This window comes from Rutidosis leptorrhynchoides, chromosome 11 (genome assembly GCF_046630445.1).
Source record: "Rutidosis leptorrhynchoides isolate AG116_Rl617_1_P2 chromosome 11, CSIRO_AGI_Rlap_v1, whole genome shotgun sequence".
Taxonomy (NCBI): Eukaryota; Viridiplantae; Streptophyta; class Magnoliopsida; order Asterales; family Asteraceae; genus Rutidosis; species Rutidosis leptorrhynchoides.
Window position 1 is genome coordinate 135854986 of NC_092343.1, and position 18394 is coordinate 135873379.

At 33.2% G+C, this 18394-nt stretch overlaps 1 pseudogene; it reads left to right on the forward strand.

Moving 5' to 3' along the window:
- Positions 1-988: 988 nt before the first annotated feature.
- Positions 989-17819, forward strand: LOC139874981 (poly(ADP-ribose) glycohydrolase 1-like; annotated as a pseudogene).
- Positions 17820-18394: the final 575 nt, after the last annotated feature.

Genomic DNA, 18394 nt, shown 5'->3' on the forward strand with positions numbered 1-18394 from the left:
TATCTCTGGATACGAAGCTCCTATCAGCTCCAGAATCAAAAAGTACACAAGCATGATGATTATCGAGTAGAAACGTACCCGTGACTAGCTTGGGATCATCACGAACTTCACTGGAGTTAATGTTGAAAGCTCTTCCTCTAGCAGGTTCAACACTCTTACTTGCAGTCGGACAATCCTTTCTAAAGTGACCAGCTTTCCCGCATCCATAGCACACATTTGAACCAACTTTTCACTCCGCTGCCAAGTGCCCATTCTTCTTACACTTATCGCACTTCTTTATTCAATCTCCCGGATGATGCCTATTGCATTTGGTACACAACGGAAATCTTCCCTTATAGCCAGAATTGGTATTTGGAGTAGTAGTGTTGCCCTTGGTTGTATCCTGTTTCTTATAAGGATGCTGGTTGTAGTTCTTTCCAGAGTTATTATTGTTATTATTATTCCATTTCCTCTTGTTGTCATATGTCTTAGTCTCATTCGATGCAGGAGCCTTTCCTCGCTGTTCAACTTGATCCATTAACTCATGAGCCATTTCAACGGCCTCTTGAACAGTCCTTGGCTTTGAAGTAGTCACACCGCTCTGGATATTCTCAGTTAACCCTTTCACATACAAGGTGATTTTATGGCATTCGGGAATAACCATGTTCAGACACATAAGAGCAAGCTCAAAGAATCTCTTATTATAACTGGCTAAATCAGTACCAACTATTTTCAAGTTCTGGAGCTCCTGCTCCATCTTAACAGTCTCATTATAAGGACAATACTCCTCTATCATCCTCTGTTTCAAATCCTCCCAAGTAGTCTCAAAAGCCTGATCCATACCTACATACTTTGCATACGTATTTGACCAAGTTAAAGCACTATCCGACAGTTTACAGGACACAAACTTCGTCCTATCAGCATCTCTACAGTCGCTAATACAGAAAACAGACTCAAGCTTCTCAAACCAACGAGTCAGGCCGACCGGGCCTTCAGTACCATTGGGTGAATGTGGTTCGCAGCTCAAGAAGGTCTTATAAATGCATCCTCCTTGGTTAGTATTGGTGTTGACATTGTTGGTGTTGATAGTGTTGGTTTACTGGTTGCTGGTATCATTAGCAGTGTTGGTAGTATCCTGGTTGTTGGTATTCTGAGCATTGGTGGTGTCCTGGTTGTTCTGGTTCTGCTAGTTACCAGTGTTAGTAGTGTTGTTGTTGTTGGTTCTGTTACAGAGTTCATCCACAGTTTGGTTAGACCTTCGGTGATCCACCGACGTACATCATCTTGGGTAATATTCTTTGGAGGCATTATCTTTCTGGTCAAGATAACATACCCGGTTAGCGTTAATGAAATCTGTACGTAAAAATATACTAGCAACGGGTAGTGATGCATAGTAAGTAATATTAAATCATAAAGATTCTAGTAGTGCTAGTAGTAAGTAGTAGTGGTACATAGTGCTTAGTAGTAACAGTAACGATGACAGTGTACAGCAATAGTATTAACACTAAGTAACAATAACATTAGTGACATTAAACACTTCACAACACTTATTAATAACCTATCATGCATTATAAGTTAATAGTAAACCAAACACTTTACGTAGCAAAATCATTCATTTATTACTCATGCATTATCAAAGAAGTAAAATATCCCCAAACGTCATAATGTATAAACCATAAAAGCAAAACCATGTCTAACAATGTATGTGCGAATATCAAGTAATAAGCATAAATAGTATCTAGTAAATGGAAACAAGTTCAAATAAAGCATCTCTATTTCGATTTCTGAAGTTCCTTCAATAGGTACTTGACGATCTTTTCCATGTTCTCAACTCTCGACTTAAGGTCATCGGTATTGTTTTCATTAGTAGCAGCAGTGGAGGTGTTAGGTTTAGAAGTAGAAGAGTCATAGGGATGGAAACGACGGCACATCTGAAGTGATTGGCTGTCATAATGAAAGCTCTACCAAAATGGTTTATTGGCTCGGGCGAGTCCTATAGGTATCCTACGGTGGCCTCTCGGTCCGTAAGGGTTAACAAAATCTGGGTCGACGAAAGGTGATTTGGAGCTAGTAGGTGAATCGGGTAAATCGGGTTCAGATTCGGATTCGGGTTTCGGGTCCTCCTCATGATTCTCCCCAGGTTCCTCTTCCGGTTCTTCTTCCGGTTCTTCTTTCGGTTCTTCTTCTGGTTCCTCTTCCAGCTCTTCTTTCGGTTCAAATTCCATCTCAGGTTCAGACATAATCTCATCCACAAACTCAAGTATAGTGTTTCCCTGTGCCTGCACGGTTTCTTCAGATTTCCTGTCGGAGTCGGTAAGAATGATAGGATTAGAAGAAGTCATCTAGCACTCAAGAAAAAAAAGTTAGTATACTTAGCAATTATATCATTCAGATAAAGAAATCAAATAAGGTAACAAGTAGTGTAACTATAGCATATGTAACTTAACTAGTCTATGGTTATAGTCCAGACTCAAAAGGTGTCCTAAAGTTTGACACTCTAATGTAGCCTAGTCCTAGGTAACCAACTGGGCTCTGATACCATATGTAATACCCCGTCAGAATTCACTAACGGTGTATTAACTCTGGTCCCACAGTTAACGGTCAAGCCCTCTATACGAGACGTTTCCAAAAAGTATTCGCATTAAGTTTCAAACGGTAAAGTCATTAATTGTAAAATAATTCTGAAAAGCAGTTGACATGATTGACCAACATAAGTAACTCAAAACATTACGAAAGAAAATGGTTTTCAATGCAAATAGTAGTTCTTGAAATAAAAATGACAAAGTATGCTGGACATCACTCCAGTACTAGCAGCAAACAAGCAAGACAACTTCAGCAATGCGGAAGCAATACCTCTATGGACCTGAGATAAAAACATGTGAAACGTCAACGAAAATGTTGAGTGAATCTACAGGTTTAGTAAAGCATTTCGTAAGTTAGGCCACGAGATTTCTGAAATAAAAGCATCGTAAAATTTATACATTAGCATGAGCACTTGATTATAAGACTTTAACCCTGCGGATAGCTAAGTCGCTACGCGTCTTCCTTTTACCCTTTCTAATCATACACCGATCAAGTGTGCAAGTTACAACAGAATAAGCACCCCGTACGTTGAGGCGAGGTTTGTCATACCTAACGGTACCGTCCCTATAAGTCGAGCTTACTAAAACTAATTAATATAATCAACCTAAGCTATTTTTTATCTGAACTCATATGTATAGTCATTTAATTTACTCGTGCTTAATATGTAAAATAGTTGAAAAAGCATGTTATCTTATCCCTATAAAAAGTAATAGGGACTGTAGACTCACCTTAGCAAAAGCACTGAAAAATCTCATAGTAACAATCGTACCGTAGTCGGACAATCACGAACGATAAATGAAACCTAATCAAATAGGTCATCTTAAGTAAATACATAGATCACACTATGTCAACTCATAGTGTACGCATAGTCCTAGTGCTCAGACTGACTCAATAAGCAAGTAAAAGTCAACTAGTCCAAGCAAGTCAACCAAAGTCAAACCAAAAGTCAACTTGGTCAAAGTGGTCAACTAAAGTCAATTATCTCAGTAGGTGATGCAATCTTGGTCAACATGTCAATCCTAAGTCAACTAACATGTTACAGCTCATATTTCAACAATTTGCACGTACGCATTTTATCGCATGTCCTTGAAAATACACACATCTTAGCACATAAATCATGAAGACATGGAAAACTCCATATCATAACTGGACTCAATATCAATTCCAAAAAGTCTAACTCAGGCCTCATACGATGTCTTTAAGTTGGGTTTCGGAAAGGGTCTAGTTAAGGTTTACCAAATCAGTTTCTGCTCGCGCATCAGTTTAAGAAAATTTCTCATTTGATATTGAAAATAGATTTTGACGAACGGCCAATTGGAGATGACTCCAGACACTCCAAAGTTTCAATGATAAAATAATCAAAAACTTTACTTAAGCCAATTTGTATAGTTTTGTATAACTTCACAGATCATTCAGATTTAGACAATGTTCAGACATATCGTTTGTTCAAGCATATAACTCATGGCAAATTACATTTTCAGAAGCTAGAATACAAAAGAGATATACTTAGGAACATATAAAAAATCATATTACAGAAAGCCAAGGTCTCAATAAATTCCTACTTCACACAAGGTCACTTCTTTTGCATTCGAAAATAATTTCAGCTCACTATAAAATGCCAATCTTCGTTTTGACACACCGAGAGCATTACAAAAGCTTTTGATGCAATTATAAAGTCCAAATTGCATGATTTTTAACAAGGATTACAATGATTTTCATTAAAATGATCAATTCACAAAGCACATAAACCAAAAAATTCGTATTCCATTCAAAACCTAATCAAAACTTCAATCGATCATAACTTAAGCATACGATAACTAAATCATGCGAAATCAAAGTCCAAACTTATTAGTTTTTAGAGATATATCCATCTAGATACAATACAAGATCCGTAAATAAACTAATTTGATCAGATTTATAACAATCAAATACGTGATTCATAGCAACAACAACAATCGAGCAAATTAACGACTAACGACAATTCTAAACGCAATCAATTGAGCACTAGACATCTTTACACTATGAAATTGAACAAAACTTATCTAGAGAAATTTGTTTTATGAGTTATAACTTAAAAACACAAATTGCAAGTATAATCGCGTGTAGAACGATCAAAGCAACAACTTTTATCTTCGATACTTGATCTAATTTTGATTGATGAAGGTGGTATGGTGGTGGTGATGGTTGACGGTCTCAATGGAGGAGAAGAGAGCAAAAAAGTCTACTAGCAGGGATTGGGAATGAGGGCTTCTAGCTTTATTTTTCCTTTTATAGTCACATTAGGCCCTAAACTCGACACTAATGACCCAATAAGCCAAACTAGGTCCAACAAAGGGAGAGGGGAGGGGAGTTCGGCCGAATGGGCCCACTAAGGGGTCTCGGGCTCAGTTTTAATTATTTACTGGTACGCGCGTGGTCCGTTTCGAGTGCCGTTAACCGAACCTGGTCTCCGGAACGTTAACTAGTCGTTGAAACGAAATCACCGGGTTTAATTTACTAAATAAATAATAAATTAAATACATTTTTCATAAAGTCAATAATTATTAAAAGTAATTATTTTATCATTTTCTGAGTCCTGTAAACGGAAAAGCTTTCTACGCGATTAACTTAATCGTGTCGTTTTCTAGGTATTTCATTATCCTAAACAAGTTCGTCAATTAATATAACTATATTAATTCAAGTAATCCAATAGGATCAAGTATGCATTTAAATCCATTAAACACATAAAGTTCTAAGTAATCACCGTTAAATATTTAACGGACAAGTAACGATAGTAACGGAAAAATTAGGGTTGTTACAAGTGTCAACCAAAACGTTGGTGAAGTTCATAGCTTTATCAATAGTAACCAAGTTTTTAGACCACAAGATTTAGTTTAAAAGCAAATTGATATAGACATATTAATTCAAAAGTAATGTTGTGGTGTATGATATCAAGACTAAACATAGTTTATCCGTTCGTGTCGTTAAATCATTATTATGTACTCAAAGACCAGCAATTAAATGGATAGAGGTGTTACTCTCAATAGGCCTACTCACTATAATTAAGTTTGCATTTATACGTAGCAACTAACGATATCATGGCAGGGATTTAGCATGAAACATAGCATGGCAACATAGTTAAGTGTGACTACTTGTGTCTAAAGCATAAAGCAGTTTAAAACAAGCATGTGTCTCACCCCAAAGTTGTAAAACAATTATGAAATTGTAAAAAGTGGGGCTATGGAGTTCACCTTAATAGCAAATGAAGTTATTCCACGAAAGTAATGAACACAAGTAAATGACCGGGATCTCAACTTAGAGATATAACTTAGGTCATTAGTTTGTTCATCCGACAAGTAGAAAGTTCATAAGTAAACTTATGAGTTGTTGTGTTGTTTAACATGTTTGTGTGTTCACCATATTCATGTTTAGATGTTGTACAACTTTGCCAAAACCTCGGTGCTATCAAGTAAGTCAAGAGATGACCAGATGCGGAGGAACTTTCAGTTGGACTATAAGTCTACAACCTTTCGTTTAATACAAAACCTTATTCCCATTTGCAGCTGAGACATCATCCACATGACCATAAGTAGCGGTGAAGCTTGTATAAGTCATACGTTATCGTAATGATTAGAGCTTTCACTTGTTACGTGTGTATTGGAATACAACACGTTAATAAGCTACTTGTATAAATATATAATTTATATACTTATAAGTATAATGTATTAATAATTTAATTAATGTTGCTTTATAATATATATTAATAATGTATTTATATAAGTTTTAAGTTTACTAATATTATGTTAGTATAATATATTAAATTTTGATTATAATTATAATCATATTAACCTATAACATTATCTTATTAGTTACTTAAATAATATTAATAGATAATAATTATTATATAATAATAATATTTGTTTAATTGTTATTTGTTTATAAGATAAGTATATGTATATTATATTAATGACCAAATAATAAACATAATCATTATTTACTTATTTTTATAATTATATATATTTATTTATATTTATATTATTTGATTTAGAATATCACATATAAACTAGTTTATAATCTATTAAATGTTCCAATTAATTTTAATAAGTATATAATAAATCATAATTAATAATATTAAATTTGTTACTGATTTTTAGATAAACAAATAAAATAAAATTTTAATTAATATATATATATATATATATATATATATATATATATATATATATATATATATATATAAATTCGTTTTTAATAAAAATAAACACCAAATAATTATAAATATAACTTTATTAAATTTATAACAGTATCTTAATCTGTAGAAAATTTTATAAAAAATAATTTATCTCGTTTTTATATTTATTTAGGAATTTTTCTTTGTTTTATTCTCGGTTTAATCATAAAACAAGTTTAATTGTAGATAAAATACTAATACAACCACAATAATTATATTTCCAATTTTAATAAATATAAACAACTGTTAGAAACTTATAAAAATATTTATATATTATTTTTATACTGTATTTATTATTTATTTGGGATTTAATACCCAAGTATATGTATTAATCGTATAAATTGATAATTAAATACAATAAACATTACAAAAATTTATATAACTAATTAAATATTTTCTACTACAGATCTAAATAGTTTTCATGTTATTTTCAATGTTTTTAATATTTTAAAAAATTTAATACTCAATTTATATGTTATTTATATAAACTGAATACTAAATAAATAGATAATAGAAATTTTAATGGTTATGAAAATAAATAAATTATGTTATCATCTCAGAATAATAATAATATAAATTTTGATTAGATCCCATGAATTTATATTGTTTTTAATCAATTAGTTTTGTATTTAATATTTTTCGGTTAACAATAATATCAATAAATAAATATAAATTCATATTTAATATTTATAAAATTTATTTTGGTCAGAATAATTAATATAAATATTTTACTTTACTGATAAAATTTTTAGTTAATTTAATTCACATTATTTTTATTATTTATAATTATATATACATGCGATCAGTATATATATATATATATATATATATATATATATATATATATATATATATATATATATATATATATATATATATATTAAATCCATTTTTTTATTATTTTAAATATAAATTCGACTTAAAAATTATAAAAGTATTTTTATAATATCTAACAATACTCCATACTAGTTATAACATATTATAATTATTTAATTTGGTTGTGTTAATTTATAAAAATAAGAAAAGTGTTCGGCTAATATAAAAAAGAAAGAAAATGAATGAAAGAAAAAGAAAAAAAAAGGAGACTTACAAAAATTATTTTTCTTCAAGCTAAAGAGAATGAGAGAATTTGACAAAATTTTTGTGAATGAGATGGGCTATATTTATAGATAAAAATTGAGGAGGTGGAGTATTAAAAAGATTTGAGAACTAGTTAACTAAGATAATTACAATTTAATTTCTTTTTCTTTTTTAAATAATTTCAGTTTAAGCCCTTGTATCCCCGTTTTTTTTACTTTAAGGAATATTCTATAACTTTATTTGTATTTATCTTCTTTTTATTTTAATTAATTGATTTTAAATATATATATATATATATATATATATATATATATATATATATATATATATATATATATATATATATATATATATATATATATATATATATATATATATATAATTTTTTCATTTTTCTTTTTAATATAAATAATTTAATTAATTATTACATCTTATAATTAAATCTATGTAATTAGTTACACTATACTTCTTTATTCTATAAAAGTATCAGATTTATTTAAATACTTATAGTATTTATATTAACTAAAGTACATTATCATAATAATATATACTTTAATTAAATTATATCAGATAATGTTATATATATATATATATATATATATATATATATATATATATATATATATATATATATATATATATATATATATATATATATATATATATATATATAGTGGACCAATCCATAGCTAAGCACTAAATGGGGTACAAACTGGATAAGTGAATATGAGCCTCACATTTTAGAAATTTCAATTTTATATTAAAAACGCGGAGGGGTATTTTGATCATTTTCACAATTTAATTTTCGTATCTTTTTTTATCAGCATTTGAAATTTGAAAATCCATTCGTCCCTAATTTTCATAAACCTTAAATTGTTTTGAATCAGTTCTTAAATTCAATAACTTGTGATGGCCAGAATAGTGTTGATGATCGGAGAACCACTGGTAAAAACTCTAATATGGAATTCAGATCTTCGCGGTTCTCCATTTTATGAGTTGATTGTGCTAGAACTGTTAACTTCTTTCAACTTCAGAACTACGACGTATAAAACGATTCAAATTAACCGATGTTGGAGATATGGAGAACTTTAAACAATTAGAGGGAAGATTCCAGGAAACTCACACGAAGCTTCCACGAAGTTGTTAGGAAACTCACAAGTAGCTTCCATGAAGTTGTTAGGAAACTCACATGTAGCTTCCACGAAGTTGTGAGGAAATTCACATGTTGCTTCCACGAAGCTGTCAGGAAACTCACATGTAGCCTCCATAAAGCTGTCAGGAAACTCACATGAAGCTTCAAGGAATTGTTTTTAGCTTACTCCTTAAACCATTCTATAAATAGACCCTCTTGTAACTCATTGTAAACACACCACAAATATTCAGTAAATACATTCTCTAGTTGGTCCGTGGACTAAAGCAATCACAACGATTGCATATAACCACATTATCTCTTGTGTTGATTTACATTTCTTGCATTTATAATCTTTCGTTCATTAAGTGGGTTAGTAATCTTGTAGAATTACTATCGGTGCGTTGTTTTGGGTCCTAATATCCTTACAACTGGTATCAGAGCAAAAGGTTTCATTAAGGGAACGATGGCGGAAGACGGGAAGTTTAGAATCGACCGATTCGATGGGAGAGACTTTGGCTTTTGAAAGATGCAAATTGAAGATTACTTGTATCAAAAGAAGCTACACCAACCCTTGTTGGAGACCAAGCCTGAAAGCATGAACGATGCTGATTGGACGCTTTTGGATCGTTAAGCTTTGGGCGCTATTCGTCTTTCACTTGCTAAGAACGTTGCATACAACGTTGTGAATGAGAAGACGACGTTTGCTTGCTTGAAAGCACTCTCTAACATGTATGAGAAACCTACCGCTTCTAATAAGGTATTTCTCATTCGTCAATTGTTCAATACAAATATGAAGGAAGTACGAGTGCAACGGATCATATCAATGAATTTAATAATATCATTTCAAGGCTTGAATCGGTAGAGATTAAGTTTGATGATGAACTAAAAGCACTAATCTTGCTTTCATCATTACCGGAAAGTTGGTTGGGTACGGTTACCGCGGTTAGTAGCTCTACGGGAACTACTAAGCTAGCGTTTGAAGCAATAAGGGATTTGATTCTTGGTGAAGATACTCGTAGGAGAAACTCGGAGGAATCGACATCCGGTTCTTTGTTAAGTACTGACAACCGTGGTAGGAAATTTGATAGCGGTGAGAAGAAGGGTAGAAAGAAGTCTAAGAAGAGGTATCCATCGAAAGATAAAAGTTAAGCTGTTTGTTAGGGTTGCAATCAAAAAGAGCACTTTCAAAGGAATTGTAAAAATGGTTCGGCGAAAGGTGTGAACTTGACCGAGGAAGAAAGTGATGATGCACTTTTATGTAGTGTTGAAAATTCTATGGAGTCTTGGATTTTGGATTCGGGAGCTTCATTTCATGCTACTCATGTCAAAAGCATGATGAAGAATTTTCGTTCATATCAAGGCAAGGTGAGATTGGCGGACGACAAACAACTCAATATAGAGGGCATTGGAGATGTTTTATTGAAGACTACTCTTGGCTCTAATTGGACCTTAAAAAATGTAAGGTACATTCCTAAATTAAAAAGGAAACTTATTTCGGTTAGTCAATTAGATTATGAAGGTAACGCGGTTACTTTTGAAAACCGCCAATGGAAGGTGGTTAAGGGTAGTTGTGTAGTGGCTCGTGGACATAAAAGGGGAACTCTTTATATGGTTGAAGTGTTTGATGAAGACACGGTGGTTGCTACAGTTAATGTTGAGTATGAATCAACTCTATGGCACCGAAGACTCGGGCATATGAGTGAGAAGGGTATGAAGATGCTTGTTTCGAGTGGGAGAATTCCGAATTTGAAAAAGGTAGAACTTGAGTTTTGCGAACCATGTGTATATGGGAAGCAAAAGAAGGTGACTTTGAGGAAATCGGGAAATGCTCCTAAGTTGGAGAAATTGGAGCTTGTTCGTACGGATGTATTTGGTCCAACGAATGTAGAATCACATGGAGGTTCTCGCTATTATGTCACCTTCATTGACGACTCCACTCGAAAGGTATGGGTTTATTTTCTTAAAGCTAAATCTGATGTATTTAATACATTTGTGAAGTGGAAAGCTATGGTAGAAAACGAGACTAATTTGAAAGTCAAGTGCTTGAAGTCGGATAATGGAGGGGAATATGGTAGTCTTGAGTTTAAAGACCATTGTGCAAAGCTCGGTATTAGAATGTTGAAAACGGTACCAGAGACACCGCAACACAATGGGGTCGCCGAACGTATGAATCGTACGTTAAATGAAAGGGCTAAGAGTATGAGACTACATGCCGGTTTGCCTAAATTGTTTTGGGCTGATGCGGTTAACACGGCGGCTTATTTGATAAATAGGGGACCCTCAACACCGTTGGGTTTCCGAATTCCTGAGGAAGAATGGCAAGGTAAGAAGGTGAGTTATAATCACCTTAGGATCTTTGGGTGTAATGCTTATGTGAAAACCAAAGATGTGGATAGAGACAAGCTTGAAGCTAAGTTAAAGAAGTGTATTTTCATAGGCTACGGGTCGGATGAAATGGGTTATCGTTGTTGGGATAATGAGGCTAGAAAAGTAATTCGTTTTCGCGATGTTACTTTTGATGAAGATTCGGTCTATGGCAAACCGGAAACGGGGAGTCCTAAACCGGGTCATGTTACTTTTGACGATGTTTCTATTGATGATCTTACAGGTTCTAGTAGGAGTACGGGAAACAATGAATTGCCAATGAACGGTGAGGCATCGGAAAATGCTAATGATGGGGATGGTTCGGAAAGCGGTGATGATTTCGAACATAGTGCTAGTTCTAGTGATGAGGAGGATACAAATGAAACCGGTCCAACCATTTCGGTTACTCCTAGACTAAGACGCTCGACTAGAGTGCCCAAACCTAATCCTAGGTATTCTCCATCAGCAAACTACTTGCTCTATATCGAGAATGGTGAACCCGAAAGTTATTTTGAGGTAAGGAAGACAAAAGAATCCATATAATGGGAGCTTGCCATGAAAGAAGAGATAGGGTCACTTGAGAAGAATAAAACTTGGTCACTAGTGAAGTTACCTCATGATAAAAGGGCATTGCAAAGTAAATGGGTGTATCGAATCAAGAATGAGTTGGATGGCAAGAAAAGGTACAAGGCTCGTTTGGTGGTTAAAGGCTTTCAACAAAAGAAAGGAGTTGACTACCAAGAGATATTTTCACTGGTGGTGAAGATGACTACTATTTGTTTGGTACTTTCTATGGTGCATCCGAAGACTTACATCTAGAGCAACTAGATGTGAAGACCGCATTCTTGCATGGTGATCTTGTTGAAGAGATCTACATGAGGCAACCTGAGGGCTTTGAGGTAAAGGGTAAAGAGAAGTGGGTTTGTAAGCTAAAGAAAAGTTTGTATGGATTGAAGCAAGCACCTCGGCAATGGTACTTGAAGTTTGATGATTTTATGAAGAAGATTGGTTTCTTAAGATGTGAAGCGGATCACTGTTGCTACTTGAAGAAACTCAAGTCTTCTTATATAATCTTATTGTTGTATGTTGATGACATGTTACTTACAGGTTCCAACATGTTCGAAATTAACAAGTTGAAGGGATTACTTTCCCGTGAATTCGAGATGAAAGATCTTGGTGGTGCTAGGCAAATACTTGGCATGAGTATTGTGCGTGATCGTGTGAAAGGTACTCTATACTTGTCTCAATCCAAATATATTGAAAAAGTAGTAGAGAGGTTTAATATGGAGAATTCAAAGGCTCGTTCTATGCCTTTGGGTAACACGATTAAGTTATCGAAAAGTCAATCACCAAAGACGGTAAAAGAAAAAATGGATATGGAAAAGGTTCCATATGCATCGGCCGTGGGTAGTGTTATGTATGCCATGGTTTGTACAAGACCCGATATTGTTCACGCAGTGGGAGTTGTAAGTCGTTATATGTCTAATCCGGGGAAAGAGCATTGGGAAGCGGTCAAATGGTTGCTTCGTTATTTGAAAGGTACTTCTAATATGGGATTGTGCTTCTCTAAAAGCAATGTCATACTTAGGGGTTATGCGGATGCCGATTTGGGTGGATGTGATGATTCGGGGAAAAGCACTACGAGTTATGTTTTCACAATAGGGAAGACGGCGGTTAGTTGGATGTCTCGACTACAGAAGGGTGTTGCTTTGTCAACCACCGAGGCCGAATATATGGCTATTGCAGAAGCTTCTAAAGAGCTTGTTTGGTTGAAAAACTTCTTAGGTGAGTTAGGTAAAAGACAAGACTATTGCGTCTTGAATTGTGATAATCAAAGTGCGGTTCATCTTGGGAAGAATCCGGTGTTTCATAGTCGTACGAAACACATCAAGATAAGGTATCATTTTATTCGATAACATATAAATGATGGTACTTTATTATTGGAGAAAATCCTTGGTACGAAGAATCCTGCTGATATGTTTACTAAGGTTGTTACGACAGAGAAATTGAGGTTTTGCATTTCCTCAATTGGTCTTCTAATGAATTGATAAGAGAAGACCCCAACTAGAGAATTAGAGAGTTAATGTTTCAATTCTAACAAGTAGTGTTGAAGACCTTGTATCGAAAGTCTGCTCATCCGAAGTATGTGTTGAGTGTGCGTGTCCCAAATGTAGTTTGGCGGTATAATGGTGGTTTAACGTTCTTGGTTAGATCGTTGATATTTTGGGTTGACGAAGGTTGGGTTTGTTCAAAGTCTCCAAGTGGGAGATTATTGGAGATATGGAGAACTTTAAACAATTAGAGGGAAGATTCCGGGAAACTCACACGAAGCTTCCACGAAGTTGTTAGGAAACTCACAAGTAGCTTCCACGAAGTTGTTAGGAAACTCACATGTAGCTTCCACGAAGTTGTGAGGAAATTCACATGTAGCTTCCACGAAGCTGTCAGGAAACTCACATGTAGCCTCCATGAAGCTGTCAGGACACTCACATGAAGCTTCAAGGAATTGTTTTTAGCTTACTCCTTAAACCATTCTATAAATAGACCCTCTTGTAACTCATTGTAAACACACCACAAATATTCAGTAAATACATTCTCTAGTCGGTCCGTGGACTAAAGCAATCACAACGATTGCATATAACCACGTTATCTCTTGTGTCGATTTACATTTCTTGTATTTATAATCTTTCGTTCATTAAGTGGGTTAGTAATCTTGTAGAATTACTATCGGTGAGTGGTTTTGTTGAATCACTTGCGTTGTTTTGGGTCCTAATATCCTTACAACCGATTGATGAATCAATCAATCGATCGATTGAATCTTAGATCAATCAGTTTGGTATAAAAAGTTGAATTTAAGTTCCGAATTTAAGAAATGATCAATCAATCTTTTTTTATCAGCACTTTCCAAAGGTCCCGAACACAGCAAAGTTGACTCCGGCGAAGTCCTCTTCCTCGCAATTTCCGACCTCCGTCAATCGCTTAATCTTTCCGATGATGCGCTAGCCTTTTCCACCGCTGACGGTTTCTCTCTATTCTTCAATGATGTAAGCAATATTAGTTCTAGTAATTATAATTATTATAACTATTTAACTATATTATTATACGTAACTGGTAAACCTAATGGTACCTGCTTACATAAAATGATACACATTTTGTTGCTAATTTTTATGAAATGTGTTTTGATAGGAAGCTATAGAAAATTGAATATTTGATGCTAAATTTTACATGCGATATATAAATTAAATCTGATAATTGATGAGTTCCTGGAACATGAATCGATAGGAATTTCTGAATTTTTTTGATAATATGGATAAATGTGTTACTAAAGTAACGCTAATATTGACAGTTTCTCTATGTCTTTAAATGATGAATGCAACATTAATAATTATTATGTGTACATTAGGCTTTACTTATGAAAATTGATACACCTGTTGTGGCTGATTAAGATATATGTTTTGAAATTAGTTACATCTATGTGATCATAATTAAAAACCTGACATGTCAGAAGTTCATGCTTACATGAACTCATAAATTGATATTAATTTTGCTGTTAAATTTGGACAAATTTGTTAGTGAAGTGATTATATTCACTGATAGAATTTATGTAAAACTGCTTCGTAATGAATAGTTATGGTTAAAAGATTGAAGAAATAATGTGTTTAATACGATATGAAACCATACATCCTGACTCAATTTCTCATTATGAGATCAAACCAAGGACCTATGGATGTCTGAGCTTTCCCATCCCCATGTGCAATACAACAGTGTCCTGATGGAGGAGAAGTATTTATAATTTCTTTTTGTAGGGAGTACTCTAATTAATTAGTTAGATATGAAAATTGTAGGTTTGGTATACTTGTTGCTCTTATTTGGATGTTAGAAATATTAAATGAAATCTGGTATATCCTGAGTTCCTGCATGCAATAGTTGATCCCAATTCTGTAGCTAAACTGTTGAATTGTGTTCAAAAAAGTAATTCTTGAATTATATTGAAGTTATGGTTTTATTGCTTTATATTTAATAGTGTGTAAATTTTATATCTGACCAGCTGATATCACGTGCTGAAGCTAATAAGTGGTTTGGAGAGATACTTCCAGCCTTGTCAGATTTGCTGTTGCAGCTTCCATCAATGCTAGAAGCTCATTATAAGAGTTCAGACTCCATTGGTTGTGTGGGCCATAGGAATGGACTTAAAACTAGTCTTCGCTTGTTGAAGTCACAAGAGGCTGGCATGGTTTTACTTAGTCATGTATAAAAGCACAATAACAAATGAAATATCTGTTACATTTTTCTCTTGCCTCTTTATATGCAAGTTCATGAAGCAAATCTGTCAGTAGTTTTGAGAAATGACACATGGTTGTATGTCCTGTTTTGTTAGGTTTGTTGGGTTGTGTGATATTAGGTTCTGTTTATGTGATGTACGTATTATTTTAACATTCAGTTTAGTTGAATACGAATCCTGTCTCACATTTATGGACAATAGTAAACATTCTCATTGTCTTCTTCAAGATTCACTTGCTTTCATTTGTTTGGTTTTTCATTTTGTGCATCAATACCTTTGCAAAATGTTATTAAGCTGGTTACACGAGTTTTTAATTAAAGTTTACAATTTATGAACCATGAACTGATCAGTGCTCTTCTTTCATGCTCTTTCTTTTGTCTGCTTCCAACCGGTAGTAGAGGTGCCAACCATCTGCAAGTGATCAACTTTGATCATTTATTTGCGTATGTTTTCTTATTTATAAATTATCTTCAACCTTTTTTATTTTATACCACTTTTAACGTGTCAGTATATGATGTAGTTGGTGCTAGTTTTGATTGTATGATAACCCTTTTTGTTATACATCTGATTTGCTTGTCACTAGGAGCCTTCATGACAACTACACTGAGCAACAGGAGAACAAGATAAAATGTATCATTCATTATTTTGAGAGAATTTGCTCGAGTATGCCAGCTGGCAATGTCTCATTTGAGAGGAAAGTTCTTGCAGTTGATCATACTCGTGACTACATTCCCTACCCTGTGGCTGAATCATGGAGTAAATACATGGTGTCCCTATGTCTGTTTGAGGTATTGTCTCTACTGTGTCAGCCTATATGAAGCCCAATATTATTCCAAAATATCTTGAAGGTAGGCTGTAAATGAAACTCATCAGTTACATGATTTAAAATGATACTTATCAATGTAGACCCTTTATGTAGCATGTGTGTGATGCTTGATGTACATGCATTCACTACTTTTTCTATTTATCTAAATGAACTTTCATGTTCTTCTCTTGAAGTTAATGACACAACCTATATTTTGAGTTTTGTTATTATACCCTTGCAATGATTAAACTATGGTTCTATATGTATTAAATGAACGATATATAAATAATAGCATTCTTTCGTTCTTATAGATTTGCTGTTCGGGATTAATAGAAGATCATCTTAATGAATCTCTTGAAGTAGATTTTGCAAACATGTACTTTGGTGGTAGTACTCTAACTAGAGGATGTGTTCAGGTTCGCAAGTTTCTTATCCTTGATATGATTATTTGAAGGCTGTTTACTCTAGTGGAGGTTAAATACATTGTATCATATAGTAAAATGTATTGGTGGCTTCATTTTTACAAAATCATAATATATGTGATTAGTTAGTCCTTTATGAAATTCAACTACTAAAAAAATAAAAAATAAAATATGTTATAACCTTGTATTTTGTGATTATATTTCTTAGGAAGAGATTCGTTTCATGATCAACCCAGAATTAATAGCTGGAATGCTTTTTATGCCATGTATGGCAGACAATGAGGCTATTGAAGTTATTGGCACTGAAAGATTTTCTAATTATACTGGGTAAGCATGATCTGGTTGGTTTTTGGATTCATAACTATTTGTAATGGGTACTATTTCTTGATATTTAACTTGTTTCTTGTCTGCATGAGTATGTTTTCGAGTATTTTATATTAATACCTCTGCTTCGTGTTATGTTTTGTTATAGTTATGCTTCTTCTTTCTGATTATGTGGTGACTTCCGGGATACAAAACATATAGATGTATTGGAAAGACGTAAAACTAGAATAGTTGCAATATACGCTTTTGTCAATCCTGGAAAAAGACAATATCGACATGAATTTCTTTTAAGGTATACTAAATTTTAATATAACTTTAATTCATAAATGTTATCTTCGACTTCTCTAGGTTCATTGTTTATGGAACTTGTGATTTAGTGTGCGAGTTTATTCCAATCTGTTATGCCACTATCATTTTTCTTATATTAATTTTATTTTATTCATTACTGTTGATTTCTACTAATAGATTGTTACACATTACTTAAATTAGGGAGCTCAACAAAGCATTTTGTGGCTTTTCGAATCCCTGCAAGTCTGAACGGTACAAGATTTTATTCAAAGTTAGATAATCTTTCGGAAGCTCAGCTGGGTCAAGATCATTCAAGTCTGGATAGCAAATCAGATATTGTTTTGGTGTGAGATTTTCTACCTGTTACCGTCAAATTTTGCATTATATGTTGGAGTTATTACTGTTTTCCCTTTATATGATTCAGACGTTACTAGGTTCAAATTATGGATTACTAAAAAATTTTGTATCATTCATCGCCTTATTTTTCATTCACTACCTCATTTTTATCATTAACCACCTCCTTTTTTTTTATCATTCATCTTGTTTTTCATTATTCATCACCTCATTTTTATCATTCATCACCTCCTTTTTTATCATTCATTATATTTTTTTTATCATTCATCTTGTGTTTAATCATTCATCACCTACTTTTTATTATTCATCTTTTTTTTTTCATTCATCACCTTCTTTTTTGTCATTCATCTTGTTTTTATCATTCTTCACCTCATTTTTTTCAAATCTTTTATCATTAATTATATCTTTTTTTATCATTCATTAAATCTTTTTTTATTATTTACCTCCTTTTTATCATTGATCACCTAATTTTTATCATTCTATCACCTTCTTTTTTTATCATTCATTGCCTCATTTTTATCATTCATCACCTCCTTTTTATCGTTCATCTTTTTTTATTCATTCATCACGT